The sequence below is a fragment of the Camponotus vicinus genome, unplaced genomic scaffold (assembly GCF_025532165.1).
Source record: "Camponotus vicinus isolate PSW18456_S1 unplaced genomic scaffold, iyCamVici1.0 SCAF_5, whole genome shotgun sequence".
NCBI classification, from domain to species: domain Eukaryota; kingdom Metazoa; phylum Arthropoda; class Insecta; order Hymenoptera; family Formicidae; genus Camponotus; species Camponotus vicinus.
In genome coordinates this window covers 21,178,822-21,192,864 of record NW_028141977.1, presented here as the reverse complement: position 1 = coordinate 21,192,864, position 14,043 = coordinate 21,178,822, and the positions used below count along the sequence as shown (strand labels likewise).

The 14,043-nt window shown below is 43.5% G+C and overlaps 1 long non-coding RNA gene across 1 annotated transcript; it reads left to right on the top strand.

Annotated features, from left to right (window-relative positions):
* Window positions 1-1,322: 1,322 nt before the first annotated feature.
* Window positions 1,323-3,991, top strand: LOC145971970 (uncharacterized). The gene is made up of 3 exons (XR_014439012.1): window positions 1,323-1,671; window positions 1,793-2,495; window positions 2,628-3,991. It is a non-coding gene; the product is annotated as an uncharacterized LOC145971970 (long non-coding RNA).
* The last annotated feature ends 10,052 nt before the right edge of the window (window positions 3,992-14,043 follow it).

Sequence of the window (14,043 nt, the reverse complement as noted above, 5' to 3'; positions counted from 1 at the left end):
ATGATACAGTTAATAGCTACAATAGCAATAATAATAATAGTAGTAATAATGTAAATTAATTAATTAATAGTGTAGTGTACGGTGTTAATCTATTTGATCAATTACAAATCGACCCATCATTAATATAGGGATTTAACTAGCAACCAATTGTAACTGATCAGTAACTAACTAGCTTATAATGTAAATAATACAAAACCAATCGCAACGCGTTTTCAATTTAGCAGGGAAGTCGATTGGATCTGCCTCAAGACCATCCAATCAACGCACATCCAATATGTGCTGCCAAAATTTTTCTGCGCGGCCAGGCAAATTCTAGTCTTATAACCGGAAAGGGGGGGCAGAGTGGGTACGATTCCACCCCGCGCGCATCCCCCCCCACGCACGCAGGCCCTCTGCGCAGCCAGAGAACCTCGCACTTCCGGTATTCAGTTTTCAAACGCGCCCAGTCTAGTGAGCGCGCCCGTAAAACAATTTCCACCTTAAGCCTAAAACTCTGCTTTTTATTACAATAGAATATTTTATGTTATTATATTAACTTAACTTATAGCCTTGATTTATGAACTAGGCTCGCCGTTTCAATAAATCTAACATTAACATAAGAATTTGACTAATAGCTAAGTTATAACCAAAAACAGTACAAAACTCGTCACAATGCATTTTCAAATTAGTAGGAACATCGATTAGATCCGCAGCAAGACCATCCAATTAACGCGCATCCAATATGTGACGCCGAAAATTTCTGCGCAGCCAATCCAAGTTCTAACCTTATGACCAGTGAGGGGGGGCAGGGTGGGTGTGATTCCACCCCACGCGCATCCCCCCACAAGCACCCAGACCTACTGCGCAGCCGGAAAACTTCGCACTTCCGGTCTTCGATTTCCAAACGCGCACGGTCTAGTGAGTGCGCCAGTAAAACAATTTCCGCCCTAAGTCTAAAATCCTGCCGCTAATTACAATAAAATTATATTATTTTATATTATGTTGTTAATTAACTTATAACCTTAATTTATTATTTAAAGCTACAATAATTTTTACTTAAGTAGCGATTTGCATCTTAATGCACATATTAAGTAGATAAGTTAAGTTCTATGACTTAATTCCTATTAAGGTTCTTATTAATTAATTCAATTAATTAGTATTTACTGTTAGAAATTCCTCAACATGTGCAATTATATCGCAATAACTAAGTTATTATAGCTCCTCAGTTATACTTCAATTATTCGCACTGAGTGATCATTTTCCGAACATCATTCATGCGTACGCGGCTTAACGATGTTAGTCTAGTGACTTTCCATACTATACATGATATACTCCCAGTCCAACTGTCAAGTACCTGCGATGCAGTATCGCTAACAAATCAAGCTATACAGTTCTAATTTACAGCAATTCCGTGATATTGCAATAATATTTATAATCGCTTCTTCTTACAGAGCCCACCGAGCAACGAGTGAGACACCAAGAAGGCGAAATTACGTAGAGAAAAGCGTATTGTCAGAACAACAAGCATCGACCACCTGACAGTTAACGACAACAATTTGCACAGTTTAATCGTTGAGCTGTGCAATACTCACCACACAACAATCTCTCCAGGACGCGGAGCAACGCGGATGACCACCCCGCACAACCGGGCCCGCTCTATATCTCCACCATAACCTCATAAACTTGTGTCAGGTTTAGTTTCAATACTTTATAATATTCTAAAAAGTAATAGCATTTATTTACGATTTACTAATGTAATATTCGGCTTACTTATATGCCTCTGCCTACGACTAAGCAAAAATATTATGTTTAGATTATATAGGTTAACCCGGCATGCGCGAAAGCGACTCACCACGCAGCCCCCCGCCGTAAGGAGTATAACCTAAGCAATCGCAACAAAGAAACAAACAGAGACCACCATCTCAAGCAACATGTGCTTGCCTTTATTAGGAGACCAACTTATTTGCCGTGCGGCCCTGACCACAATTCATCGATTTACATATGGCAATTTCGCATGAGTTTATATTGTTATTCAACCACCAATTACAGTATTATTTATCTATCCAATCGATTAAGATTCTATATGAATCCTCAATTCAATTATAAGTATATTGAATCTTAATTCTTTATGTTAACAAACAATTCTAAAATAACTCAATACAAGAATCGCATTGACGCGACATGTCACTTGTACAGCGGCCCCCTGCCTGCTCAAAATAAGATTTAAGATTTAAGATTTAAGTGCTACTGTAACTATTCTTATTTAACAATATTCTATATTTTACTTTGTATTATCTTATTTTATACTATATATCCTGTAAATATGGTAGTATTTGTACTCATTAACTATCTTACTCACGTATATCTTAGTCGTATTAATATTATAATAATGTAATAATGTATTATTTCAGAATACATAAAACTACCCTTCATGCATCTATAACATGAAGTCAGCCGCTTGCCAGCATGAATCAATTAACGATAACTAAATTAAAACAGTCACAATAAACAATAAGGTAAGAGTTCCTTAATTTAGCAAATTCCATAAAATATATATCTAGTAAATTATATAAATGCATTATATAAATGCAACAATCATCCGAATCTCAATTATCCGCAATCCTGTTAATACAATTTAACCTTTTCAGATCTACTGGGCGCTCATTTATTGCATCGATAACCCAACGTCGCCAATATCAGTGTAGATGCTACTAACATTAGAATATCCTTAGCAGCGCACAACAAAATTGACTTACTTGAGATTAGTATTCAGTCCTACAGGCTCATCGGCCTTACGCATATATTCTGCAAAAGTTCTACTTACAATGTTATTATACGCTACCATATATATTATTTATATTATTCTTTTAAAAGAACCAATAATTACGTTTAGTTAGTCCAATTAATGTACTATAACAATACCTATAAGTAATTATATATCTACCAGTCTTGAATAAGACTGTCCGTTGAGTTTAAAGAATTATGTTCATACATTATTTGCGTAACTATATACTCAATTAGTCCAAGAACAAGCTATACTTATTTATGAACTATCTATAAAACTATGCACATTGAATTATATAATAAAATTATATAATCTGCTATTATTTTTCTATATTAGCATCTGTACTCCGTATAGCTAACTACTCTAATTTAATTAGCTTAACATAAGACTATACAAGACTAGACATATTATTACGATATAATCCGAACTTACAGCAGTATTCTACCTTAAAATGTGATCTATGAAGCAGGATTAATATTCAGAGTAATATAAGAGTGAGAACTAATGTTCTTATATAATTTTAATCCGTGATCTACAGTTATTATTAATATTATTTATGCTCTTATTATAAGACTTGACTTCTTACAGCTAATATTCTACCTTAAAATCTGATCCATAAGGCAGGATCAATATTCAAAGTGATATAAGAATGAAAACCAATGTTCTTGGAATAATTTCAGTCCCGTGATCTATGGCTGCACAAATTACTTATAATTATTCTTATTATGAGAATTAATAACTACATTTAATTGTTTAATCTAAAATAATAGGATATTCTTATCTATACTCTTATCTATACGACAATGCGGTTACACTGTTTTATCTAGCTTACAGCTCGAGCCACAACGGCTTTATGCGTCTAGACATATGTCCAATATATTTAATATCCTAACTTAAAGTATAAACGACAATTATAATAATAAATTAAACGCTAAAGTTAATTGTTGCAAGGCAGACATTTGGTCCTTTGCGTTGAGACTATGCAAATTACTTATACTTATCTCGACTACGTAAAATCTATAAAAATTAATAACTGCATTTAATTATTTTAATCTAGAATAATAAGGCATTCTTATCTATGCCTCCAGTATGTAGTATAAGACTATAATCATAAACTAAGTATGTTTGTAATGTCATTTATATAATACGGTTATTATTAATATTATTTTATAATCTTATTATAAGAATTAACTTCTATCTTAATATGTTTCACCTGACTACGGCATAAATCCGTTTACAAAGTTTATAAGTACCTGTATCTATAAAAGTCTGTGATGAGGCTGTTCTCAACTATTATATAATTGAGTGTGTCATTGCGCAATTCAGATTATTGACATATCGTCAACACTTAGTCAATCTACACTAGTTTATTCAGTTTACAGCTCAAGCCACAGGAGCTTTATGCGTCTAGGTATGTATTCAATATATTTAATATCCAAACTTAAAATATAATCAAGTATCACGATAAATTTAACGCTACAAAGTTACTTATTGCAAGATAGACATTTAGTACATTGTTTTGAGACTATACAATTTACTTATACTTATCTTAACTTCGTATATCTATCAATGATATTTGTATGATACGTTTATTTACTGTATTATAGTATGCTACATTATAATATTCTAAATTCTGTTATTGAACTTAGAGATTACGTTTAATTAATTTAATCAAGCATTATACTCAGTTAAATAGTTATGAATAATCATGTATCCAACTAATAATACTGCATATATATATCCTCTGATTTAAAAGTATAATTTAAGTATGTGATTACGCAGTCATGATTATACTAGCTTTAAAAACTACCGTATAATCTGACAAGCAGCAGATACTCCAAATAATTAACGATCACTGCGTTTTATCAATTATCATCCAATATAAATTGAGGCAAGTAGCCTATTATTAGTTAACGTATAACTGTCCAGTTCTTATGTCCTCAAAAGCGACACAAGCAATAATCAGAGTAGCGCGTATGAGATATTATAAATAGCAATGATGAAGGTGTAAATTGCTATACACCACCCATTGCACTCACCATTGCGCATAACTACTTATAATGCACTTGAACAAATATTTTATTTGTTCAACAATAAGTTCATATACTGTGGCGGTAACAGGGCAAGATCATCTCCCATAAGAACGTTTGACAGCAAACGCATGGGATGTCTGTTCCCTTTGTTTAACATTAACATTAACAATCATAACACGCCAACATATGTTAATCACTTCAAACAATACGAAGTGTTCTAATCCATTTACACCAACAAGCAGGCGCTTTAAGTACACCAATAGTTAATAAATAAATTTAAGTCATGAGTCATAGTCCTGGACAGCTAACTATTGATATTAAAATATTAATAACATTGTCATCAATAGTCTGCACTGAAATTGGTAAGGTGTAGCACAAATGAACAGCACATTTGACAAGTTTACCAACCTATAGTTGAGCGCTCGCGCGCTGCGCACAATTCACAATATGTCCGCTGCACATCTACGTAGTGATGACGTACCGGGCAGCCAGGTGTACCACCACAGGATTGAGCACGCGCGCGTTGCGCACAACAGCAGAATACGCCGACTGCGCACACCGCTCTGCGACTGCACTTTGCTGCACCCAAAGACTTTAACACTTGTAATTATCAAATATTAAATTAAACCACGTAATAAGAAGTTAATAGTCAACACTTACAGTACTTTTGTACAAACCACTAAGGTGAGAACTATATATAATAGTCTAAACAGTCCTGATTAAGCACCTGTCATTTCCAGTGAAGAGGAAGAGAGACAGAGCTATTCAATGTTTAAAGTCTAATTAATTAAGACCAGAGCACGCAAACACAAAAATATTTGTCACACTCCGCGTAATAACTCGCACTGAGTTGGCGAAAGATACGTTCGGCAGAATTATGCACTCCTCACAATTATTTTCAAGAAATACATACTTAACTGCCACGTGGCATTCTTTCCCCTAGGGAGGATTGAGCGGCACCACCTTTTAACGTTAATAATTATTGTTAACGGACTCCCCGGGTACTTCCCACATAATATATTCGTCACAAAAGTTCACTTTTTAAGAAGTATATCTCAAAACACTCCCCGTGGCATGAAACGCCGAGAAAACCGGTTTTCAAATTCTCCCCCACTAAATCGAACTTTAGTGGGAGATAGTCTCTGGCCGACTCAACCTAACCTAACCTAACCTAACCTAACCTAACCTAACCTAACCTAACCTAACCTAACCTAACCTAACCTAACCTACCGTGTTCAGGATTTGGAAATTTTGGGAATTTCGCAGTCAGGACTGGTAATCTAGCGGGCACTCGCGGCATTCTATTCGATTCTCCCGGTCAGGACTGGAAAAACTGTAATTTTAGTTATTCTACCGCGGTCAGAAGTTGGAAATTTTGAGAATTTCGCGGTCAGGACTGGTAAACTAGCGGGTACTTGTTGTAGTCTACTCGAATCTCTCGGTCAGGACTGGAAAAATTTTAATTTTTCATTATTCTACCGCGGTCAGGAGTGAGAAATTTTGGGAATTTCGCGGTCAGGACTGGTAAACTAGCGGACACTCGCGGCATTCTATTCGATTCTCCTGGTCAGGACTGGAAATTGTAATTTTAGTTATTCTATTCTACCGCTGTCAGAAGTTGGAAATTTTTGAGAATTTCGTGGTCAGGACTGGTAAACTAGCGGGTACTTGTTGTAGTCTACTCGAATCTCCCGGTCAAGACTGGAATTTTTTTTTTTTTTTTTTTTTTTTTTATTTTCATTCTTCTACCGAGGTCAGGAGTTGGAAATTTTGGGAATTTCGCCGTCAGGACTGGTAAACTAGCGGGCACTCGTGATATAATATTCGAATCTCGCGGTCAGGACTGAAATTTTTTTTTTTTTTTTTTTTTTTTCCCATTCTTCTAACGAGGTCAGGAGTGGGAAATTTTGAGAATTTCGCGGTCAGGTCTGGTAAACTAGCGGGAACTTGTTGTATTCTACTCGAATATCCCAGTCAGGAATGGAAATATTTATTTGCATTTTTCTACCGAGGTCAGGAGTTGGAAATTTTGGGAATTTCGCCGTCAGGAATGGTGAACTAGCATGCTCTTGCATCAAGCTATTCAAATCTCTCGGTCAGGACTGGAAATTTTTATTTTCATTATTCTACCGCGGTCAGGAGTGTGAAATATTGGAAATTTCGCGTTCAGGACTGGACAACTAGCGGGTTCTCACGGTAAACTAGTCGATTCTCGCGGATAGGTATACGGATGGGGCGAATTTTTCATTTTTTAATTAATCATTTTATCTTGTACGAAAGTTCGCAATGCGGAATCTAATGGAGATCCGAGGTCGAAGTAGGACTCGATTCCCGTGAAAATCGAAATTTTCGATTATCTCGCGAACGGTTGGAGATACGACTTCGAGTTTCGAAGCGGGTTTATAGTACTCTAGGAGCCCTGCAAAACAGGTCCTATGACCAGAGGCCGTAAGTCACATCGTTTCGGAAATAGCGTCTTGGCGTGACGAGTTATCTTCGTTTTTCGGGGAAACAGTGGGTGCTAGAGGGAAAAGATATAGGACCTCATAGACGGCAATGAGAAGCGGCAACAGGAAAGGTCCTGTACGTCGTCGCGATAGGACTTATAGTTTCGGAGATACGACGATTCGAAAGCTTAAATCTCGTTTCCCTGGCGAACGGTAGGTGCTAGAGGGAAAGGGTTTAGGACCTCATAAACAGCACTGAGGAACAGCAACAAGAAAGGTCCTATACATCGTCGCGATTGGACTTATAGTTTCGGAGATACGGCGATTCCAAAGTTTAAATCTCGTTTCCCTGGCGAACGGTGGGTGCTACAGGGAAAGGGTATAGGACCTCAATGACGGCATTGAGGAACGGCAACAAGAAAGGTCCTATACCTCGTCGCGATTGGACTTATATTTTCGGAGATACGGCGATTCCAATGTTTAAATCTCATTTCCCTGGCGAACGGTGGGTGCTAGACGGAAAGGGTATAGGATCTCATTGACGGCACTGACGAACTGCAACAAGAAAGCTCCTATACATAGTCGCGATAGGACTTATAGTTTCGGAGATACGGCGATTCGAAAGTTGAAATCTCGTATCCCTGGCGAACAGTGGGTGCTAGAGGGAAAGTGTATAGGACCTCATAGACGGCATTGAGAAACGGCAACAGGATAGGTCCTATACCTCGTCGCGATAGGACTTATAGTTTCGAAGATACGACGATTTGAAAGTATAAATCTCGTTTCCCTGGCGAACGGTAGGTGCTAGAGGGAAAGGGTATAGGACCTCATAGACGGCATTGAGAAACGGCAACAAGAAAGGTCCTATACCTCGTCGCGATAGGACTTACAGTTTCGGAGATACGGCGATTCGAATGTTTAAATCTCGATTCCCTGGCGAACGGTGGGTGCTAGAGGGAAAGAGTGTAGGACCTCATAGACGGCATTGAGGAACGGCAACACGAAAGGGCCTATACCTCGTCGCGATTGAACTTATAGTTTCGGAGATACGGCGATTCGAAAGTTTAAATCTCGTTTCCCTGGCGAACGGTGGGTGCTAGAGGGAAAGGGTATACCATGTTTTTTAATGCCCATTCGATGTCCTATAAAGTCGTTCCTATGGACTTTAGCTCTAGGACAGATAGTTTCAGAGATAGGGATTTTACGCGAAAATTTTCTGTCCCTCATTAAGAAAGTTAAAGAATAGACCTAAATTGGTATATACCAATCGATAGAGAATCGTTCGAAACGTATTTCTTGATTATAAGTTTTGGTTCAAATTTCTTCTTTCATTATTCTCTCGGGGTCAGGACTGGGAAATTTTGGGAATATCGCGGTCAGGACTGGAAATCTGGCGTGCACTCGCGGTAAGCTGTTCGAATCTTCGAGGTAGGATTTAAAATTTTTATTTTCATTCTTCTACCGAGTTCAGGAGTTGGAAATTTTGGGAATTTCGCGGTCAGGACTGGTAATCTGGCGGGCACTCGCGGCATTCTATTCGATTCTCCCGGTCAGGACTGGAAACTGTAATTTTAGTTATTCTACCGCGGTCAGAAGTTGGAAATTTTGAGAATTTCGCGGTCAGGACTGGTAAACTAGCGAGTACTTATTGTATTCTACTCGAATCTCTCGGTCAGGACTGGAAATTTTAATTTTCATTATTCTACCGCGGTCAGGAGTGAGAAATTTTGGGAATTTCGTGGTCAGGACTGGTAAACTAGCGGACACTCGCGGCATTCTATTCGATTCTCCCAGTCAGGACTGGAAATTGTAATTTTAGTTATTCTACCGCGGTCAGAAGTTGGAAATTTTGAGAATTTCGCGGTCAGGACTGGTAAACTATCGGGTACTTGTTGTAGTCTACTCGAATCTCCCGGTCAGGACTGGAAATTTTAATTTTCATTATTCTACCGCGGTCAGAAGTTGGAAATTTTGAGAATTTCGCGGTCAGGACTAGTAAACTAGCGGGTACTTGTTGTAATCTACTCGAATCTCCCGGTCAGGACTGGAAATTTTTATTTTCATTCTTCTACCGAGGTCAGGAGTTGGAAATTTTGGGAATTTCGACGTCAGGACTGGTAAACTAGCGGGCACTCGTGATATAATATTCGAATCTCGCGGTCAGGACTGAAAATTTTTATTTTCATTCTTCTAACGAGGTCAGGAGTGGGAAATTTTGAGAATTTCACGGTCAGGTCTGGTAAACTAGCGGGAACTTGTTGCATTCTACTCGAATAACCCAGTCAGGAATGGAAATTTTTATTTGCCTTTTTCTACCGAGGTCAGGAGTTGGAAATTTTGGGAATTTCGCCGTCAGGAATGGTGAACTAGCATGCTCTTGCATCAAGCTATTCAAATCTCTCGGTCAGGACTGGATATTTTTATTTTCATTATTCTACCGCGGTCAGAAGTGTGAAATAATGGAAATTTCGCGTTCAGGACTGGACAACTAGCGGGTTCTCACGGTAAACTAGTCGATTCTCGCGGATTGGTATACGGATGGGGCGAATTTTTCATTTTTTAATTAATCATTCTATCTTGTACGAAAGTTCGCAATGCGGAATCTAATGGAGATCCGAGGTCGAAGTAGGACTCGATTCCCGTGAAAATCGAAATTTTCGATTATCTCGCGAACGGTTGGAGATACGACTTCGAGTTTCGAAGCGGGTTTATAGTACTCTAGGAGCCCTGCAAAACAGGTCCTATGACCAGAGGCCGTAAGTCACATCGTTTCGGAAATAGCGTCTTGGCGTGACGCGTTATCTTCGTCTTTCGGAGAAACAGTGGGTGCTAGAGGGAAAGGATATAGGACCTCATAGACGGCAATGAGAAGCGGCAACAGGAAAGGTCCTATACGTCGTCGCGATAGGACTTATAGTTTCGGAGATACGACGATTCGAAAGCTTAAATCTCGTTTCCCTGGCGAACGGTAGGTGCTAGAGGGAAAGGGTATAGGACCTCATAGACGGCACTGAGGAACAGCAACAAGAAAGGTCCTATACATCGTCGCGATTGGACTTATAGTTTCGGAGATACGGCGATTCCAAAGTTTAAATCTCGTTTCCCTGGCGAACGGTGGGTGCTACAGGGAAAGGGTATAGGACCTCAATGACGGCATTGAGGAACGGCAACAAGAAAGGTCCTATACCTCGTCGCGATTGGACTTATATTTTCGGAGATACGGCGATTCCAAAGTTTAAATCTCATTTCCCTGGCGAACGGTGGGTGTTAGACGGAAAGGGTATAGGATCTCATAGACGGCACTGACGAACTGCAACAAGAAAGCTCCTATACATAGTCGCGATAGGACTTATAGTTTCGGAGATACGGCGATTCGAAAGTTGAAATCTCGTATCCCTGGCGAACGGTGGGTGCTAGAGGGAAAGTGTATAGGACCTCATAGACGGCATTGAGAAACGGCAACAGGATAGGTCCTATACCTCGTCGCGATAGGACTTATAGTTTCGAAGATACGACGATTTGAAAGTTTAAATCTCGTTTCCCTGGCGAACGGTAGGTGCTAGAGGGAAACGGTATAGGACCTCATAGACAGCACTGAGGAACGGCAACAAGAAAGGTCCTATACGTTGTCGCGATAGGACTTATAGTTTCGGAGATACGGCGATTCCAAAGTTTAAATCTTGTTTTCCTGGCGAACGGTGGGTGCTAGAGGGAAAGGGTATAGGACCTCAATGACGGCATTGAGGAACGGCAACAAGAAAGTTCCTATACATAGTCGCGATAGGACTTATAGTTTCGGAGATACGGCGATTCGAAAGTTTAAATCTCGTTTCCCTGATGAACGGTGGGTGCTAGAGAGAAAGTGTATAGGACCTCATAGACGGCATTGAAGAATGGCGACAAGAAAGGTCCTATACCTCATCGCGATAGGACTTATAGTTTCGGAGATATGGCGATTCGAAAGTTTAAATCTCGTTTCCCTGGCGAACGGTGGGTGCTAGATAGGAAGGGTATAGGAAATCATAGACGGCATTGAGGAACGGCAACAAGAAAGGTCCTATACCTCGTCGCGATAGGACTTACAGTTTCGGAGATACGGTGATTTTAATGTTTGGATCTCGTCCGCTCATGCGCGTGTGCGCAGATGATCGCGCATGCGCGAAAAGACTCCCACGCGTGCGTAGCTTGCGGTGGAACGAAACGACTTCTTTGCGTGCGCAAAAGGGCGCGCATGAGCGAAATACTTCCGCGCGTGCACAGAAGGTCGCGCATGCGCCAAAATACTCCTGCGCGTGCGTCGAAGTTTGCGCATGCGACAAAATACTCCTGCGCGTGCGTCGAAGGTCGCGCATGCGCCAAAAGACTCCCGCGCGAGCATAGAAATCCGCAGAGGCGCAAAGAGGCTCGCGCGCGTGCGCAGTAGCTCGCGAATGTTCGAAAAGACTTTCGCGCGTGCGCAGAAGTCGCGTTGGCACGAAATGACTCGCGCTCTTGCGCAGAAGGTCGCGCATGCCCGGCAACTCTCCCGCGCGTGCACAGTAGCTCGCGTATGTTCGAAAAAACTCCCGCGCGTGCGTCGAGGGTCGCGCATGCGCCTAAAGATTCATGCGCATGCGTCGAAGATCGCGCATGCGCGGCAAGTCTCCCGCGCGTGCGAAGTAGCTCGCGCATGTTCGAAGAGACTTTCGCGCCTGCGCAGAAGTTCGCGTTGGCACGAAATGACTCGCGCGCTTGCGCAGAAGGTCGCGCATGCCCGGCAAGTCTCCCGCGCGTGCGCAGTAGCTCGCGTATGTTCGAAAAAACTCCCGCGCGTGCGTCGAGGGTCGCGCATGCGCCTAAAGATTCATGCGCGTGCGTCGAAGGTCGCGCATGCGCGGCAAGTCTCCCGCGCGTGCGCAGTAGCTCGCGCATGTTCGAAGAGACTTTCGCGCCTGCGCAGAAGTTCGCGTTGGCACGAAATGACTCCCGCGCGTGCGCAGTAGCACGCGTATGTTCGAAAAGACTCCCGCGCGTGCGCCGAAGTTCGCGCATGCGCCAAAAGATTCATGCGCGTGCGTCGAAGGTCGCGCATGCGCGGCAAGTCTCCCGCGAGTGCGCAGTAGCTCGCGCATGTTCGAAAAGACTTTCGCGCGTGCGCAGAAGTCGCGTTGGCACGAAATGACTCGCGCGCTTGCGCAGAAGTTCGGGCATGCGCGGCAAGTCTCCCGCGCTTGCGCAGTAGCTCGCGTATGTTCGAAAAGACTCCCCTGCGTGCGCCGAAGTTCGCGCATGCGCCTAAAGATTCATGCGCGTGCGTCGAAGGTCGCGCATGCGCGGCAAGTCTCCCGCGCGTGCGCAGTAGATCGCGCATGTTCGAAAAGACTTTTGCGCCTGCGCAGAAGTTCGCGTTGGCACGAAATGACTCCCGCGCGTGCGCAGTAGCACGCGTATGTTCGAAAAGACTCCCGCGCGTGCGCCGAAGTTCGGGCATGCGCCAAAAGATTCATGCGCGTGCGTCGAAGGTCGCGCATGCGCGGCAAGTCTCCCGCGAATGCGCAGTAGCTCGCGCATGTTCGAAAAGACTTTCGCGCGTGCGCAGAAGTCGCGTTGGCACGAAATGACTCGCGCGCTTGCGCAGAAGGTCGCGCATGCGCGGCAAGTCTCCCGCGCGTGCGCAGTAGCTCGCGCATGTTCGAAAAGACTATCGCGCCTGCGCAGAAGTTCGCGTTGGCTCGAAATGACTCCCGCGCGTGCGTCGAAGGTCGCGCATGCGCGGCAAGTCTCCCGCTCGTGCGCAGTAGCTCGCGTATGTTCGAAAAGACTCCCGCGCGTGCGCCGAAGGTCGCGCATGCGCCAAAAGATTCATGCGCGTGCGTCGAAGGTCGCGCATTCGCGGCAAGTCTCCCGCGCGTGCGCAGTAGCTCGCGCATGTTCGAAAAGACTTTTGCGCCTGCGCAGAAGTTCGCGTTGGCTCGAAATGACTCCCGCGCGTGCGCAGTAGCTCGCGCATGTTCGAAAAGACTTTCGCGCCTGCGCAGAAGTTCGCGTTGGCTCGAAATGACTCCCGCGCGTGCGCAGTAGCTCGCGCATGTTCGAAAAGACTTTCGCGCCTGCGCAGAAGTTCGCGTTGGCACGAAATGACTCCCGCGCGTGCGCAGTAGCTCGCGTATGTTCAAAAAGACTCCCGCGCGTGCGCCGAAGGTCGCGCATGCGCCAAAAGATTCATGCGCGTGCGTCGAAGGTCGCGCATGCGCGGCAAGTCTCCCGCGCGTGCGCAATAGCTCGCGCATGTTCGAAAAGACTATCGCGCCTGCGCAGAAGTTCGCGTTGGCTCGAAATGACTCCCGCGCGTGCGTCGAAGGTCGCGCATGCGCGGCAAGTCTCCCGCGCGTGCGCAGTAGCTCGCGTATGTTCGAAAAGACTCCCGCGCGTGCGCCGAAGTTCGGGCATGCGCCAAAAGATTCATGCACGTGCGTCGAAGGTCGCGCATGAGCGGCAAGTCTCCCGCGCGTGCGCAGTAGCTCGCGCATGTTCGAAAAGACTTTCGCAGGTGCGCAGATGTCGCGTTGGCACGAAATGACTCGCGCGCTTGCGCAGAAGCTCGCGCATTCGCCAAAAGACTACCGCGCGTGCGCAAAAGGTCGCGCATGCGCGAAATACTCTTGCGCATGCGCAGAAGATCGTGCATGCGCGAAACGATTACCGCGCGTGCGCAGAAGGTTGCGCATACGCGAAAAGACTCCCTCGCGTGCGCAGAAGGTCGCGCATGGGCGTAAAGGTTTCTGCGCGTGCGCAGCAATTCACGTATGCGCGGAGACTC